At 48.7% G+C, this 18,912-nt stretch overlaps 1 protein-coding gene across 9 annotated transcripts in view; it reads left to right on the plus strand.

Annotated features, from left to right (window-relative positions):
• The first annotated feature begins 5,534 nt into the window (after positions 1-5,534).
• RALGPS1 (Ral GEF with PH domain and SH3 binding motif 1) overlaps positions 5,535-18,912 on the plus strand; it is a 412,834-nt gene continuing 399,456 nt past the window's right edge. For 2 of the 9 annotated variants that reach the window (XM_075905761.2, XM_075905762.2), the window contains exon 1: positions 5,537-5,759. The gene's annotated coding sequence lies outside the window, so the exon portion shown is untranslated. Of the gene's footprint in view, positions 5,760-7,200; positions 7,304-18,912 lie in introns of all 9 variants that reach the window. The other 7 variants (XM_075905756.2, XM_075905757.2, XM_075905758.2 and 4 more) reach the window with 6 other exon arrangements.

Here is an 18,912-nt window from a genome sequence, read left to right on the forward strand (position 1 = left end):
AGCCGCTCACCAGCCCTGCACTGCGCATGCGCAAGACCCGCATTGCACATGTGCGCGCCGCAAATGAACGGGGCACCCAGCTGAAATCTACTTGCCACAGGCGAGTAGATTTAATACTTTGTCGAGCCCTGATGATGATTGAAAATCTTTATATTAAAGAGGTTCTACCAATCCCAAAAGGTTGGACATTACATCCCAGGCCAATGAATATTTCAGATCTTACCTAAAGAGACATTAACAGCTATTTCTTACTAACTAAACTAACATTTGTTACAAAAGAGAGCCAATATTGGTTAAAAGCTTCATTATATGTACAAAAGCTTCAGAATGGTAGCCGAGTTAGTCTGTAACAAGAAAAACTTCAACAAGAAATAGTCTAGTAGCACCTTAAAGACTAACAAAACATGTAGATGGGATCATGAGCGTTTGTGGGCAAAACCCACTTTCTGAAGAAGTGGGTTGTGCCCACAAAAGCTCATGATACCATTATATGTACAGATATCAATAGAATCCTTAGGTCAGTTTCACAGTACAGATGGTAAACTTTAGAATTGCAGGGTCCTTTTCGGAAACAGCCATCAGTTCAATGCCCAAAGATTCACTATCAGAGCAGTCCAGCTGAGGCAAGAGAGCTCAGTCTTAGGACTTAAACTTCCCCTAAATAAAGCTGAAACAGATCTGAGGTGAAAGGATCAGGTCCCAAGAGATTTGTAGAGCTCTTTGCAGCCTCTTGACAGCCCCAGTCCTTGGATGAACAATAGGCTTTTGAAGTACCCTATTTTGTAAGCAGCAGCAGTAATTAGCTACATGGATTAACATAAGGCATTTGCCTTTCTCCCACCATTTTACAGGTGATTTACCACAAACTTCAAAAGAGAAATTAGACGTATCAGTTATTTAAGTGTTAAAGTTTTTTATTTTCTGAATTAACAGACTGTAGCACAGAAAGGAATTGTTTGATTACATTGTTAGCCTCTAAGCTATATATATATATGTAAACACACAAAACACAAACATACTCACAGGGTCTATTTGCCTGCATGTTGCTTAATGCTTTCTGACCCTGTCTTACAAGTTGGGACCCTAGTGCTTTGCTTTGTACATACAACCTCACTGGATTCATTCTCTAGAATTCTGCCAAAAATATTCCACAGTCCTCTGGGCTAACTTTTTATGTCCTATGGACAGTCAAGTTTTTCCACACAGCAACATGAACCAACCAAAGGCTAGAATGGGGGATAAGAAGTCTGGGATATGGGTGGTTGAACCCGGGCCCACATAATGTAATGTCCCCCACCCATGTGGGGTCCCACTACTCAGGTTCCAGGCTGAGCCCAAATGTCTATGGGAATTTTATAACCCTAACTCCATCCCCATGCCTTGGGACAGAGCTTTGTGAGCCTGAGTTAGCTGACAGAGGCCAGCTGGGGTATTTCAGCATACATCTATACTACTAGAAATGTAGCCGTGTTAGTCTGGGGTAGTTGAAGCAAAATGCAGGACAATGTAGCACTTTAAAGACTAACAAGATGGTTTATTAGATGATGAGCTTTCGTGGGCCAGACCCACTTCCTCAGATCTGAGGAAGTGGGTCTGGCCCACGAAAGCTCATCATCTAATAAACCATCTTGTTAGTCTTTAAAGTGCTACATTGTCCTGCATTTTGCTTCATCTATACTACTGTAAGAGAGAAGATGATGTACTTTGATTTTTTATGTTGCATGTTCACAAATATTTCAATTTTCTCAGATACTTTTATTCCTGCTAATTTAAAAGTCGTGGTGCTCAATTTGACATGTCAGATAAATAATATTGTTTCTGTTCTCTAAATGGATAAGCAGCAGCAATTTGTGCAAGCCACTTTGGAAGAACTATATATTTATAAACTTAAACAACAAATGGTCTGGTAGCACTTTATAGACTAACTCGGCTACCCCCTGAAACTATATATTTATAGACTTCTTAAGAGAAGCTGACAGGTCCTGCAGATATGTTATCAGAGCCAATTTACAGCAGCAGGTAAAGGTGTTAGTATATTACTCAAATTAGGCTGGGCAAAGCTCACCATGCCTAGCCTTTGCCCTGAATACTCTAAACCTGAAGGAAAGCTCCACAATCACCTCTAGAGTCAAACCTCTGTTTCATAATGCATATACAGATGCTGCGACTAAACTGGTCCTTATGGGGAAAATTCTGGTCCAGCTGAAGGGAGGAGAAGGATTGGAAGCATCAGTGTCACGAATATATCTGGTTGTCAAACACTAAAACAAACTAATCAGTGGCATCTCCTCTAGCTTCTGGCTGGATTTAGTAACAAGATTGTGTATTGATGCAGTAGAAACTGCATTGAGGGAACCTCAACTATGTAAATCGCTCAGTCCAGAAGGCTTGGCAAATATGTCCCAGAGCGGAATCAAAGGAGCTGAAGTCTGGCACTCGAAGGACTCAAGAAGTCCTGCTGAAAGACACTGGTGAAGTAAGTATATATGTTAAAGTGGTAAATTCAATTTGACTGAAAAGGTAATAAATAGTCCTTCAACATGTGAACTGAATTAGAGTTCAAAATATAAACTATGATCTAGAAAGACAGTAAAACAATATAGATTAAAAAATTGAGTTGTGGATAGAAGCCCCAATCTTACAGACACTTTCATATGTGCTTAGCTTTAAAAAAAGGCCTAGTCCAACATTCCATTTTTTGTCTAGTGGAATAAATTTTATGTGCAGAGGCATGTGTTGATGTCCTCCACCAGTAGAAATACATGGGCACTCTGCTAATCAGCAGAGCAGCACCTGGATCTCTCTTAGACTGCCACCCAAGTGCTCAGATTACAGGGAATACTGGTATAGTCCCATTGATTACAATGGAATTACTCATATACACAGCTTGCCGAACTGCGGCGAGCCCCACTCGCTAGCCACGCTGTCCGGCTCTTCTGGGTTGTAATCTACTCACCACAGGCGAGTAGATTACATAGTTTGTTGAGCCCTGCTCATATACTTAAACATGTTGATGTTTGCAGGATCAAAGTCATAGATGGCTACAAGCTGAGGATTTGCCTTATCTTGCTGTGTATCCTATGCCTTCAGCCCAGAGAGGAGACTTCAGAATCTATTGGCACCCAGTGTCAGATTAGGGGTGGGGTGAGGTTAATATTGGCCAAAGTGAATCACTAAAATAAAATATGGCTCATAGTAAACCTGTATAGGGTTTCAAAAAAGTGAGTGGGGGTGCTCTTTGACCCCCTGGGTTCCTTGAATTTGTCTGTCTCTTGTGGAGCTTGAATATGCCTTTGGGCTTGGCTCTCTGAAGTGATAAAATAATGAATGTTGACATTTAAATGTGCACCAGTGGGCACCTGAGATGAATGAATGGTTCATACAACTTGGAGCTATTGTCTGAGGTCCTCCAAAGACTCACTCCTACATTCCTTACATGCAGCTTACATTTTTGATGTATTCTTTGCAATCATAATAGGTAGACAGTCTTTTTATTTTTCTGTAAGTGAGAAGTAACACACCAGTAGCTGCAGACTGTTCACCACCTGCCCATCCCTTCTCTACGCTATCTGCCTTTTTTTTTTTCTAGTTGCAGAGCAAAAAAGAAAACATCACATTAGAAATTGTGTGGGGTTTAGCCATTTGCACTGTAATTAGCCAGAGACTGTGCACAGTCAGACACGGATAACGACATGACCGACTCTGGGGCACTGTACGGCTGCTGTGGAAACGGCGCGGAGTACAACACTGCTGGAAAGTCAGTCTGGTAACTAGTGATCCTGAGACGCCAACATGGAACTGAAGACAAATATGGGAAAGCTTCCCACTTCCCTGGGCTGTTGCACTCACCCAGGGCCAGGAAAGCCTGTTAGTTGCAGGGCAATGGTTCCCAACCTTTTTGATACCAGGCAAACCCATTCACAAACTTTTTGTCAGACTGGCAACATATTTGCATATTCATGATGTAAATAATGAATATGCAGATATACAAATAAAATGTTACCCTAAAGCCCAGTGCCAGCTGTAACCCCTAGAGCGTCCCACCCCTCCACTACCCCCCCCAACGGCAGCCACTGACCCCAGAGTCCCCTGCACCTAACCTCCCAATGCCAGCCTACTACCCTCACAGCCCCCCAGTGCCAGTCCCCCCCACCAGACCCTCTAGGACCAGCCTCCTGTTTCCAGAGCCCCACTGCACCCAACCTCCCCAGACTCCTCCCAGTCCCCAACATTAGACCCATTTCCAGAGCCCCCCAGTGCCAGCCCTGCCCCTATACCCCCCACTATTAGCTGAGCCTACAGAGCCCCTCAGCACTAGCCCTGCCCCCCCTTACCTAGCTCTGCACTGCTGTCTGTCACGGTGGCTCTGGGGGCCGGGCTACAGCACACCACCCAGCATCTCCCTGACCACCGCAGCTGTTGGGAGAGGCGTGTCCTTCTCCACCTCTTAGCCAACCAGAGCTGGGCAGGGTCTCCTCCAGCCACAGAAGAGTGCTTCCCTGCATGACGGGAGGGCCCCAAAGGGCTCTTCTGTGGCTGGGAGAAGACCCCACCCATGCCTGGAGCTGGTTGGCTGAGAGGCGGGGTAGGACAAGCAGGAGCGGTGTGCCCCAACCCTGGCTCCCAGAAATGCTGTGGCCTGGAAGCGGGGAGCCGCTGGTTTAACTCGCTGTTAGGAATGCGCTAGCGCAGGGCTACTGAACTGCGGAAGCCCCAGGGGCCACAGTGATACTCACAGCATGTGCCGAGGGTCACAACTTAAGTGAGGGTCCATATACATGTAAATAGCTTCTTTCACACTGATGGGCATGAATACAAAGATTAAGGCAAGACGGCACAACATGCAGGCCCCATTTCAGTCAGTTCTGCTGATATTAATACATGCAACATTTACCCAATTTCCACCACTTTGAATGAGCAATGACCATCCGCCCCCCCCCTCCCCGCGCCAGCGGAGCCCTGTCACCGCCCCCCCTCCCGCCAGCGGAGCCCTGTCACCGCCAGCGGAGCCCTGTCACCGCCCCCCCCCCCCCCCGCCAGCGGAGCCCTGTCACCGCCCCCCCCCCCGCCAGCGGAGCCCTGTCACCGCCCCCCCCCCCCGCCAGCGGAGCCCTGTCACCGCCCCCCCCCCCCGCCAGCGGAGCCCTGTCACCGCCCCCCCCCCCCCGCCAGCGGAGCCCTGTCACCGCCCCCCCCCCCCCCGCCAGCGGAGCCCTGTCACCGCCCCCCCCCCCCCAGTCACCGCCCCCCCCCCCGCCAGCGGAGCCCTGTCACCGCCCCCCCCCCCCGCCAGCGGAGCCCTGTCACCGCCCCCCCCCCGCCAGCGGAGCCCTGTCACCGCCAGCGGAGCCCTGTCACCGCCCCCCCAGCTTACACTGCCGGTTCCCGGCGGCCGCAGCGCCTCTCGCCCTTCCCCAGCCCAGGAGCCGCCCCGCGCTGCTGGGACAGCAGACAGCTGCGACTCCTGCGCATTGAGCCTTATTTGCATGTTCCCGCCCCTACGCAACGCTGATTGGTGAGTTCTGGGGGCGGGAACGAGGATTGGGAGACCTGCCTGTCACTGAGCCCGTTCCCGGCGGCTGGGCCCGGCCTCGTTCTCGTCCGCCTCGCAGGCGGCTGCAGAAGCGGCGGGGCTCGGGCCGCGCGGCGGAAGCTGGGAGCGGTGCGAGGACCCCGCCCCTCCGCCGGCCGCGCGGGAAGGATCCGGCCTGGCCTGAGGGAGCAGCGCGCGAGCGACCCGCCCTCCAGCCCGCCGGCAGGTGAGCCCCGCCCCGCCCCTCGCCGGGACTGCCCCTCCCCCTCCCGCTGCGGCCTGCTCCCACCCACCCTGACACCCCCTCCCCACAGCGCCCCGCCCCCACCGAGACCCCTCCCCCACAGCCTGACACCCCCTCCCCACAGCGCCCCGCCCCCACCGAGACCCCCTCCCCACAGCGCCCCGCCCCCACCGAGACCCCTCCCCCACACCTTGACACCCCCTCCCCACAGCGCCCCGCCCCCACCGAGACCCCTCCCCCACAGCCTGACACCCCCTCCCCACAGCGCCCCGCCCCCACCGAGACCCCTCCCCACAGCGCCCCGCCCCCACCGAGACCCCTCCCCCACAGCCTGACACCCCCTCCCCACAGCGCCCCGCCCCCACCGAGACCCCTCCCCCACACCCTGACACCCCCTCCCCACAGCGCCCCGCCCCCACCGAGACCCCTCCCCCACACCCTGAAACCCCCTCCCCACAGCGCCCCGCCCCCACCGAGACCCCCTCCCCACAGCGCCCCGCCCCCACCGAGACCCCTCCCCCACACCCTGACACCCCCTCCCCACAGCGCCCCGCCCCCACCGAGACTCCTCCCCACACCCTGAAACCCCCTCCCCACAGCGCCCCGCCCCCACCGAGACCCCTCCCCCACACCCTGACACCCCCTCCCCACAGCGCCCCGCCCCCACCGAGACTCCTCCCCACACCCTGACACCCCCTCCCCCACAGCGCCCCGCCCCCACCGAGACCCCTCCCCATGCACCCTGACACTCTCTCCCCCATATTGCCCTGCTCCCCCACACTCTGACACCCCTCCGAGACCCTCCCCCATAGTGCACCTACTGCCCCGCCCCCACTGACCTCACCACCGAGACCCCTCCCCCACACTCTGACACCCCTCCGAGACCCTCCCCCATAGTGCACCTACTGCCCCGCCCCCACTGACCTCACCACCGAGACCCCTCCCCCATACCCTGACACCTCCTTCCGAGACCCTCCCTGAGTTCACCTGGCTGAGACCTCTCTCCCACAGGTCCCTACCCCCTGCCAAAACCCCTCCACACCCTGACACCCCCTCCCCACCGAGACCCTTCCCTCACACCATGACACCTCCTACCCCCTACTCCTGTGATTTGCTACTCATCCCTGGGGCCATCTGCTCCCATCCTCCTTGTTACCTACCTCTGGACCCCTCTTGCCCATTGACCAAGACCCCTCGCCAGACATCCCTGGGATGCCTCTCATCCTCTCTATTCTCAAGACCCCACGTCATACACCCTTAGACACCCCCTCACATCCCATTCCTGACACCTTTTCATTCCTGTTACCTGCCCCCAGCCCTCCCACTTGATGAGTCTCAATGACACCTCCACATCTGTGTTGCAAACTCCCTCTCCAGAGACTGGTGAGATCAGAATTCCCTCTCTGTCACTCGTTCTTCTCAGGAGAAGTGAGGCCCTGAAATGCTTTCCTTTGTCTATACTCCCCTATGTGAGGATATTCCTGGAGCACCTTTCCACTCCTTAAAGCTGTGCACACTCAGGACAGGTGAGACTCTGAACTGTTCCTGCTCCCCCAAACTACCTGCTACACACACTCAGAACGAGAGAGACCTTAGGTACGGATTATCTCTGTCCCAGTCACCCCTGCTCTCCTGAAACAAGTGACACCCAGGACTGCCCCTCTCACCCATGTTCCTGAGAGCTCCTGCCAGTCACTTTTGAGACAGCTGAGAGCCTGGCATATGTTTTCCACCTAGCTGTCACAAATATGCTGGGGTATCCCTGAAACACACACCAGGATAGGTGATATCTTGGGATACCTCCTCACTCCAGAACAGGTGTCACGGAACTTCATCCACAATTTCTTTTGAGTATGCAACATGTAAGGCCTATCTTTAAGATACCCCCATTTCTGTTACTTCCTCTCCCGTGTTCTAAGGTCAGGTGAGACCCAGAACCTTGGCCCTCCCATCCACAAGATCCTTCCCATCTCTGTTACATCTACCTGGAACAGCTGAAACTTTGCAGTCCTCCTACATATTTCATCTCTGCATGTCTCACTCTCACACACAGTTTAGATGGGACCCTAGGAATCCTCTTCTCTGCCCTACTACTGAGATGCCCAGTGCCCTCATGATTGTTGTTTCCCTCTTTCTCTGGGCGTGGAAGGACCCAGAACTCTTGCCCATTTCTGCCATTGGCGCCTGGCATCCCCAGGACCACCTATCTCTAGGACATACACCGGATACAGGTGAAACCACAGCCTTGCCCCTTGTAGAGCCTTGATTCACCTATCTATGTGACACATATCTAGTTTTGTGATATGTGTTTGTGGTATGTCAGACTGGGTCCCAACTTCCTGCTTTCCAATTCCTGCAGAACTAATTAGATCTTGGGAACCCCCTTGAAGAAATCCAGGAGTTACATCCCTTGCCCATATGCAGGAATTGCTGTGCAGGGGTGTGAGCTGTGGGAGGGGCTGGGGGCAGCCCCTCATTGCTGCCCAGCCCCACCCCTGGCTTTGCTTCTGGGGAGGAGAGGGGGAGAATCAGCCCCAGCCAGAGCATGAGGGAGGGAGGGAGGCTGGGGCAACTAGGGATGTTAGTGACTAGTTGACTATCTGATAAGCTAATAGCAACTCGACTATTTGCTCCCCCTACCCTTGCTGCCTGTATCAGAGAGAGGCAGCGAGGTGGGGGACAGGAGCCAGTGCTGGGGGGAAACCGGCTAAAGCCGGTCTCCACAGGGGGCAGGGGAGGCAGAGGCACTGTGGGGAAATGGCTGAGCAGGGACTGCTGGTGCTTCTGCTTTTGAAATGTACGAGAGCCCTCCGGGGCTTTTGTACATTTCAAAAGAAGAAATACCTAGGGAACAGAGGGCAAATGGGGACTCAAGCAGTCCCTGCTCGCCCGTGCTCTCTATGGCATCCTGTTCTCTCCCCCCCCCCCTTTTGCTGCCTTATGAGAGGCAGCAAGGTGGGGAGACAGGAGCCAGTGCTGGGAGGAGCCAGCTTAAGTCAGTTCCCCCCAGCACCATCTCAGGAGTGCTGCTCCCCGCCCCCTCCCCCCCGCTGCCTTTATCAGAGGTAGTGGGAGGAGGGATAGGGGATGCTGCTTTGAAGCAGCCCCTGTCCGCAGGGGTCCCAGCAGGGAGCTGGGTCCACTCCTACCCCTGTGGACAGGGGCTGTTGATACCAAGCAGCCCCTGTCCATGGTCAGACCTGGCCACCACAAACAGAGGCTGCTCTGGCACCAGTCCCTGTTCACATCAGACAGGGCTGGCCATGAACAGGGAGCTGTTGCCTGAGCAGCCTCTGCCTGCAGCCAGGCCTGGCAACCATGAACAGGGGCTGCTGGAGTCAGCTAGCGCTGATTGCTGTGCCTCTGCATTTTAAATACAATTAAGAGCCCAGCGGCTCTTACTACATTTAAAATGCAGAGCTGCAGCATGGGTGGCTCCGGAGATGGCATAAGCCAGGACTGCTCATTCCCGGCTGGAGTTGGCTCCTGGAACTATCCCCACTGCAGCTCTGCACAGCAGCTCTTACCGACTAATTGTATGGTCGGTACAAATTGTATCGACTATACGATTAGCCAGATAATCACATTTTAACATCCTCAGGGGCAACACACTGCTTCTGCCTTCCTTTGGCTGCCTGGAGCACAGGAGAAGGAGGCTGGGGCAACGCACTGCCCCGTCTCTCACTTACTGGAGGACCATGGAGGGGTGTGTTCACACCCTTCATGCGCGCACACTCATACACAGATACAAGCCTGCTTCTTGAGGATGGTGAGACGATAATCTGTGTTCCCTCTCATTTTTTCCATCCATGTGTGGAATAAATTGTGTTATGTCTAAGAGGCATTAATCTTCTCCTTCAGTGAGAAGGTCCTTCATAGGATAGGGGATCAAAGACTTTTATAGCTGTTTACTTGTCTGTTGTGGTAGTATTAATAAACTTGAAATCTGTACGTTTTCCCTGCCCTTTAAGAAGTCTGTAACCATCCTTACACTATTTTAAGGTTTTTGGCTAAACAGAAAGGAATTGTTTGCATTTCATTGCTTCAGTGTATTAGGAAGAAAATAGATGATGTAGGAATGAAAATTTGATTTGGAGAGATTTGCAATATATTGATAGTTGGTGTCTGTATCCTGCAGTGATAAATGCCTGAGAGAGAATGGACAATTAAGTAGGACTTGTTTATTCTCTTCACTGCTGTTTCATAAACTAAGGTTAGAATTTCCTCCTTTTGACAGTTTCAAGATGAGGATGTGATGAAGTGAAGATGCTTTTTGGGTTGTAGGATTTAATTATGTACATTTGCAAAAAGACATGTACAAGGAGGGCTGCCCTTGTAAACTGCATCCTTGCTGAACAGAAGATGGAGAGGCTTAGGTGGAAGGCATTTAAATAGCTGTAGCAGAGGATGCTTTGTGAGATCGTTTGGGAAACTGATCACACCTTGTTTGGGGTGACATTCTACAAATGCAGTTTAGGACCTTGTTTGTTAGATCTATTCTAATTGCATTTTATAAATATGTGTCTCTTTTTGGCTTCAGAGAATATGGATTATTAATGTTTTGGCATATAATGAAAAGGATTACAGTTGAACTATGTAATTGAAGAACCCAAGTGTGCCTTTTGCATGTAGTTATTGTAGAACTGAAATCAATGAAATGGAACAAATTAAGACAGTTGCCTTATTAAAATTATTTTTATTAATGCAGTTGTTTACTAGCCTATAGAAATACCTATTCTTTGTCCCAAAGAGATTACAGTTGAAGATAACAATCTTTATTTGTATCTTTCCAGAAGATATTTATTAATCAAAACTGGGCTTTTTTCATACTAAACATTGATGCTGGGCCTGAGAGTTTTTCTTGGTGTGTGAAAAAGGATAACAAAAATATGTGAAAAGGAATGATATATATGTGTGTATATATATATATATATATATATATATATATATATATATATATATATATATATACACATTTTTTTTCCTTTTGTTTCCAAAGTTTGTGCTTTCATGATGATATCAGTTTGAATAACAATTTAATAGGATACCATCATCTGAGTTATGTTTTGTAAACAAATATGTTTTATTTGTGATAAATTTATTTTTGGTAGATTATGAACACTGAGGAGCTCTAACAATCCAGTTTACTTTTCACTGTTTTATGATGTTAGTTTACTTGTATTTCCTTCCCTTGTGTAATGTAAGTATTAATTTGGTTTCAGTTTTGCTTATGCAGGTTGAATCTCACTAGTCCTGAGCCAGGGAATTTGCCACACCAGGGGCGATCAGCACTGGCCCTTTTCCCTCCCAAGGTGTGCCAGAGCTCCACTGTTAGTTCCTGGGATGCTAGGGCTCCCCTTTCCTCCTCTTTGCTGGCCCGCTGGGGATCTGCTGCCAATCCTTCGGGCACTGGGCCTCCAATCCCCTGTTCAGCCAGGCTTCACTCTGATCCTGCAACACTCCTGGCTCCAGTCCTGTGGTGGGTTTTTTTTGTTTTTGTTTTTGCAGTGAGTTCTTCAGCCCTAGAGTACCCATTGGCTCATTGATTAGGAAGTCTGAATCAGGGAGGTTCAATCTCTTGTCAATTTCCATTTTAAATTCTTAATCTTACTATATATTTTAGAAATGTGTGTCTGTCTGTACTATAAGATGGCTCCCTGTATGCACCGACTCCCAGTTGCCAGTCTTCCTCCTGGGGAACTGTCTGCACTATGGGCTCTGCAGTAAGTGTTAAGTAAATCAACATTTCCCCATGCATACCCTGCAGCACAGATAAGCTTTACGCTGCGTAGCCTGCAATGCAGGGTGGCAGCTGGTTCCCCAGTAGCACAACTGGCAGCTAGGAGTCACTGCACGCTGGGAGCTGGCTTTTGTGCACTGCCTACCAGCTCCCCTCCCTGGCTGCAGGGTTTCCCCTGAACTCTGGGGTGGGGGCAGAAATCAGGGGTTCAGGGTTTGGGAGTGTGCTCTACCTAGGGGTCTCAGACATGCCAGCAACCTAATACTTGTGGCTTCAGCCATGTAGGATATTGAGGTTCAAGGCTTCTGGCTCATGCTGCAGAGTTTTGTCATGGGCCTGATGAAATGAAGCAGCTGGCCAGATCTGGCCTGTGGGTCAGAGGTTCCCCACTCTCCTGTAGTTAAAAATGCTTACAACCCCTTGTACTATCTCTGCCGTTATCCAAGCAATTTATGAAGTTCTTGAATGAAATTAGACCAAGGACAAATCCCTATCGGACCCTATTTGATATGTCTTTCCAACTTGTCTGTGAACCATTGATCTTCATCCACTTTATAATAGATTCATCTAGTCTATATTTTCCTAGTTTGCTTATGAAGTCATGTGAGATGTTATCAAAAGCCTCACTAAATTCAAGATATATTACATCCACTGCTTTCCCCATCTATGAGATGTTATCCTGCCACAGAAGGGTATTAGGTTAGTTTTATATGATTTGTTCTTGACAAATTCACGTTGAATGTTACTTATCACATTATTATTTTCTAGGTACTTACTAATTGGAATTATCTTTCTGAATACTAGTTTATAATTCACTGGGTTGCCCTTATTATCCCTTTTTATAAATAGTTACTGTTTTCCAATCTTCTGGGATCTCTCCCATCCTCCATGAGTTTTCAGAGATAATTGCTAATAGTTCAGAAATCTCTTCAGCCAGTTCCTTGGATATTCTAGGATGTATTACATCAGGCGTGGTGGCTCAAAGATGTCTAACTTGCGTAAAGGTGTGTCTACAGTGCTATTAGGCACCCATGGCTGCTCTGTCCCAGCTAACTCAGGCTTGAGCTGTGGAGCTGTTTAATTACTAGGTAGGCGCTTGGGCTGAAGAGAACCTGAGCCCAAACAATTACAATGCAATTAAACAGCCCCTTAGTTCAGGCCCTGTGAACCTGATTTAGCTGGCATAGGCCCGCCACAGGTTTTTAATTGCAGTACAGACATACCTTAAGTAATTCTTAATTTGTTCTTTCCCTAATTTAGCCTCAGATCCCACCCTATATTGCTTTGTTTATTGTTGGTCATCCAATTACTGCTAATTTTCTTGGTGAAAATTGAAATAAGAAAGACATATAATGCTTTTGGCTTTGCTGCATTTTCTGTTGTCTTTCCCTCCTCTTCGTGTAATGGCCTACCCTATTCTTCCTTGGTTTTCCTCTTGCTTCTCATGTAACTGCAAAATCTTTGCTTGTTACCCTGGTCCCTAGCTAGTTTAGTTTCATTTTGTTCCTTGGCCTTTCTAATTTTGTCCATACATATATATTATTTTAAATAATCAACATTTGTAACTTGACCTAGTTTCTTCTACTTGTATGATTCTTTTCTGAGTCTCAGGTCATTGGAGATCTCCTAGTTAACCCAGAGTGGGTCCATACCATACTTTCTATCTTATTGTGTTACTTTGTTCTAGTGCCCTTACTAATGTTTCTTGATATCCATCTTTAATCTGATATTTTTTCTGTGGAGATAGGGAGGGTTAAACAAAAAGATTCCTGTTTTGGGGAAATTCTATTTAAGGGGAAGCAATCAATATCATCTTCAGGTGGCCTTTGAAATGGCCTTCCCACCAGTTGTGTAGTGAGGTGGAGTGGCTGTCCACTGATCCCAGGGGGGAGGCACCCCTCTCAGAGCCTTGGTGGGCAGCACCTGGCCTTGACAACCCACCTGACCAGAAGCTAGGAGGCAGGGCCAGAGATATAAAAGGCCAGCTAGAGAGGCCAGTGGGAGGCCTGTGATGGAAAGAGCCAAAAGCCTCCCTTGCGCACCCAGAGAGAGAGAGTTGGACCCAGGAGAGGCGGAAAACTGGCCTGAGCTACCGGGGCCCCTACTAGATGGCGACCTGGAGGGACTGCTTGCATGGCTGGGGGTTCCAAACCTAAAAAGCCCAGAAGACCTGCACCAGATTCAGATATCACCCAAGGGGGAGAAGCCCAGGGGTGATCGACCACTGTGTGGCTGAGCTAGAACCAGAGTCATGTGTTTTGGTGTGGATCCCCACTGACCCAGCAGCAGATGGTTCTGCTGCTATTAGGGCCCTCGGCTGGGACACGGTGGAGTGGGTTGGCCTGTGTCCCCCCCCCATGTCACTTTACCCATGAGTGGCAGTCTCCCCCCTTGGCTGCTACTTAATAGCAGTCTGTACCTGCTGGACTCCCGCCCGAGCAAGGGGACCTAGCTGGGTGCACCTACCCAGACTTGAACTGTCTGTTTTGCTGCCATGCCATGAGCAAGGGCCTGACTTTTGAACTGCTTATTTACCTGCTGCCCTGCCCCAAGCAAGGAGTTGGCTTTTGGGACTCTGTTTGCTGCTCTGCCCCGAACTGAGGCTTGGGCCGCTGGACTCTTTGCTTGCCACCCCGCCCCAAACCATACTGTTCGTAGTATAAGACCATTACCCAGCCTTAATGGGTAGATCGTGCCTTAGGAAGATCTAGTTGAACTGGGCAGAAGTGCACCAGATGACTAAAGAAGAAATAGGTCTGACCAATACATTAAAGAAACATGCTGCTGTTTTTGGGGAGGATTGGGAAGTATGAGAGGAATTACCATGAAACTGAACATTAAACCTGGCAGCCAGCAAAAATTTCTGAAGGCCAGAACTGTACCATATGCCAGCAAGCCAAAAGTTGAAGCGGATCTGGAACACCTAGGTCAGGGTGGCCAGCCCATTCTGGGCAAAGAGCCAAGATATTAGTGGATCCAGCATGAAGAGTCAGGGCAAAGTTGTCGAACAAACAACAACAACAAAAAAAGGATTGCCCCTTTAAGTGTGTAGAGGCTTTTTTGCCACATCAGGCTCCTGCCGGCCGACGCCATCTTTAATGGTCATGCCAGATGGCTCCCCTGCCCCAGTTAGCACAGGGAGCCAGGAGGAGAGGTCTGTTTTTAGGGGTGTGGGGGTGGCTTTTTGAGCCATGTGGGGTGGGGGGAGGAGGAGTCGCCAGCCGCACCCTGTGGGGGGAAAGAGCCTCATGAGGCTCGTGAGTCATGGGTTGGCCATGGCTGGCCTAATCAAAAATGGGGTCCTAATACCAGTTACCTACAGCCCATGGGCAACTTCAGTTTCTGTTCCATTATTGAAGAAAGATGGTTCCATTCGGATTTGTGGAGATTTTAAGGTCACCATTAACCCAGTGTGGTGTGTAGAGCAATACCCTCCTTCTTCCATGCATTGATGGCCTCTTTGCGGGCCTGGCTGGGGGACAAAAGTTCAGCAAGATTGTTCTGAGTCAAGCATATTTATAGATGCACTTCAGTGAGAAGTCCCAAGAGCTGTTGACTATTGTGATGCATAAAGGGCTTTATTGTTACTGTCACTTACCCTTCGGAAATTTCACCAGTACCTGTTTGGATGGAAGTTTACACTTCTCACTGACCATCGACCTCTGATGGCAATTTTTGGTCCACACACAGACATTCCATCATTGGCCACTAGTTGTATGCAATGATGGGCATTGTGTCTTTGGGGACACATACATGAGATCAGATATCGGAAATCCACTCTGCATGACAATGCAGATGGTCTCTCTAGGCTGCCTCTAGTGGCCGGAAGGAAATCTACTTCAAACAGGTAGAGAATATGCCTATCACTGCTGTGCAAGTTAAGAGAGCAACTTGTGTTATCCCAGTACTGTCCCAAGTTATGGACCTAGTGATACATGGAACATCTCTATGGAACACTCAGGTCTCACCCAACCTTGCTCCCTACCTGTCCAGTTATTGATGGAGTTATCGATCTATTCTGGGTGCTTGTTGTGGGGAATGCGTGTCATGATTCCAAAGATACTGAGACAACAGATGTTAGAAAAGCTGCATTCAGTTCACTGTGAAATGGTGTGCATGAAAGAAATTGCATGAAGCTATTTTTGGTGGCCTGGCTTGGACGGTGCCATTGAACAGAAGGCAAGAGCTTGTATTTCATGCCAGGATGTAAGGAATGCACCTCAGATGGCACCTCTCTACCATGGGACTGGCCTGAAAAACTGTGGAAACATATTCATGTTGATTTTGCAGGCCCATTTGAAGGTAGCATGTTCTTGGTGATGGTAGATACCCATTCCAAAAAGCCTGAAGTCTCTATAATGCCTTCCACTACTGCTGAGAGTACTATTCAAAAACTACAGGGAATCTTTTGTCACTTTGGTCTGCCAGAAAAACTTGTGAGCAACAACGGTCCACAGTTTGTCTCTCAGGAGTTTGGAAATTTTATGAAAGCAAGTGGGATTCATCACATCACTTCAGCACTGTATTACCCATCCACCAATGGATTGGTTGAAAGGTTTGTGCAGACAATGAAACAAGCTCTGAAATCAGCTAGAGGACATTCAAAAGCATCTGGACACCTTTTTACTATCCTACAGAAACACATCTCATGCTACAACCAAAATGTCCTGGCTTTTCTATTGGTGGGACATAAGTTGTGCAATTGCTTTAATCTGCTAAAACCTTCTGAACCGTGACAAATTGTGCCACATCAACAGCAAGGTCAAGTCATCAGGCGTGCACCCAGAGCAAAAGACTGAACCTTTAGTCCTGAGGAGCCGGTTTTGGCTCAGAACTGTGCTCCTGGAGCTAAATGGTTCCCTGCCACTAGTACTGCTCAAACAGGGCCTGTTTCCTATACTGTCAGGACTGCAGAGGATCTAATCTGGCGGCGGCATGTGGATCAGTTATTGCCAGGTTATGCCATAATCTTCCTAGAGAAAGAAGGCCTCCTCAATGGCTGGACTTTTAAGGTTAACCCACAGATGGGGCAAATAATCCCCAGGATTAGCTGGGAACTTGAGGCAGTCTATAGTTGTGTGTTTGTTTTATTAAAGGGACATTCTTAGTAAAGGGTGAGGAATATGTTGTGTATTGGATTGTTGTAGATATAGATCAGGGCTACTCAACACCTGATCAGGGCCTGTTTGTTTGTCACCCGCGATGCGGTTTGGGTTGATGTGGGGCTAAACATGTGCCCCATGGGTGGGATCCTTTGAACATGGCCTCCACTGGGAACACGCTCCACAATGGCAAGGCATCTCCCAGGCAGGGGGTGAGCATTGAAAGACACAAGTGGATGAGCTGGCTGGAGCAGATTGGTATAGGGTGTCGGCATTTCTAGCCCCCAAGGAGGAGGTACCAGGAGTGCCGGGGCATTTTGGGAAATGCTGGCCACTGAGCCTTATGTGCAGAGTCTGAGAGGTGCTGACTGGCTCACAGTGGTCCTGTTTGGGTCCGATGCTGCCGCTTAAGGCTTAATCTTAGTATTCATGCCCGTCAGCGTGACAGAAGCTATTTGCATATATATTTGCATGTATATGCAATCACATTTAAGTTGCGGCCCTTGGCATGTGCTGTGAGTATTGTTGTGGTCCCCAGGGCTTCCAAAGTTGAGACCCCTGATATAGCTCTTGTTGTTGTTTATAGTAACAGAGTTAAGTCATTAGGGGCTAGCCCAGACGGTTTGGGCTGGTTCTAGTTAGTTCTGTGTTATGAAATAAATGGACACTTGTAGCTGCTCAAGCTCTCTATGTTTCCGTTAACTTCTTTCTAAACTGTGGAACTCCAAATGATATAACACCGCTCTAAGAGGTAACACACGAAGAGACCTGAAAACAAAGCACTCTAATGAAGGGAGAAGCTGCTAGACCCAGTCCAGAGAAAGATCAGCTCTGTCTTGAAGGATTTTATCTGAAATAAGAACTAGGCTGAGAAGTATAATTTGAAACAATTTCTCCTGATGTATTTTTTTATTAGTAACTTGCTTTGATCTGTTTGATTTCACTTGCAATTACTTAAATTCAATTTTTTATACATAATAAAAACACTTTCGTGTATTATCAGACCCAATGTAGATGATTCTTACTGGGGCGGGAAGGAAAGGGAGCCACAGTTATGTATCTCTTTCATTTATTAAGAGAGCAAAATTATGAGCTTTCTCGGTGTAAAACTTTTATACTAAGTAAGATGGATTTATTTGGGGTTTTGGTCCCTTTTGAGGGCTGTGCTCCTGGATGCTGACAAGTCCCTGTAATTGAACCCTCCCAGAGCTGAGCTGGTTCAGTGTCTTTGTTGTTCTGATTGGCAGGGGGGAGGGCTGTTACCTCAATGCTGTGCTTTTTCTGAGGGAGACCAGAGCTTCTGGCCATGCAGGACATGGTGGAGGAGCACCACAGCAGGCAGGTACATGAGATCAGTGGTATGGTCAGCGCGCTGGGTAACAGGTTTGATCACAAAGGTCCCTGAGGGTATGTCTACACTAGCCCCCTAGTTCGAACTAGAGAGGCTAACGTAGGCATTCGAAGTTGCAAATGAAGCCCGGGATTTAAATATACTGGGATTTATTTGCATCTTCCCGTCTGGGCGCCATTTTTAAATCCCCTTAGTCCGAACTAACTAACCGCGGCTACACGCGGCAGCCAAACGTTAACTCGAACTAAGTCCTTCCCCACTAGCCCTGGGCTCCATACCATGTTCCAACTTCGAAATGCACAACAGCCATCACTGGGGCTCTTGTACATTTCAAAAGTGGAACGTGGAAGTTCTTATTGACTAATTGAAGAGTCAATGGAAATTCTGTTGACTATTCAATTAAATAATTGAAATTTAACATCCATAGTCTGATTACTGCTAGTGTCTCCCCCCCCTTTGTTTTCTCTTTGGGCTAAATGTTCCCAGTTCTTTCAATCTTTTCTTATAAATCATGTTTTCTAAATTTATATTTTTTATTGCTCTCCTCTGGACTCTTTCCAGTTTGTTCCCATATTTCTTGCAGTGCCAAAACAAAGCAGCTAGTTCTGCAGCTGAGATTTCATCGACATTGAGTAGAGCAGAACAGTTACCTCCCATGTCTTAACAAGGGAACAAAGAGGATCTAGGGAGTTAGAGATTAGTCAGCCTAACTCTGATGCTTGGGAACATATTTGAACCAATTTTATCAAGTGTATTTGTAAGCACCAAAAGGATAATCGAGTGAGTAAATGATAGCCAGCATGATTTCCTCTTGACAAATCCATGCCAAACCAACCTTCTTTCATTTCTTGACAACATTCCAGGACTGTCAAGCATTCCAGTGGATGGGGGGGAAGCTATAGATGTTATCTTTCTTGATTTTTTAGAAAGGCTTTTTGACAC

Source organism: Pelodiscus sinensis, chromosome 23 (assembly GCF_052426305.1).
Source record: "Pelodiscus sinensis isolate ZL-2025 chromosome 23, ASM5242630v1, whole genome shotgun sequence".
Taxonomy (NCBI): Eukaryota; Metazoa; Chordata; order Testudines; family Trionychidae; genus Pelodiscus; species Pelodiscus sinensis.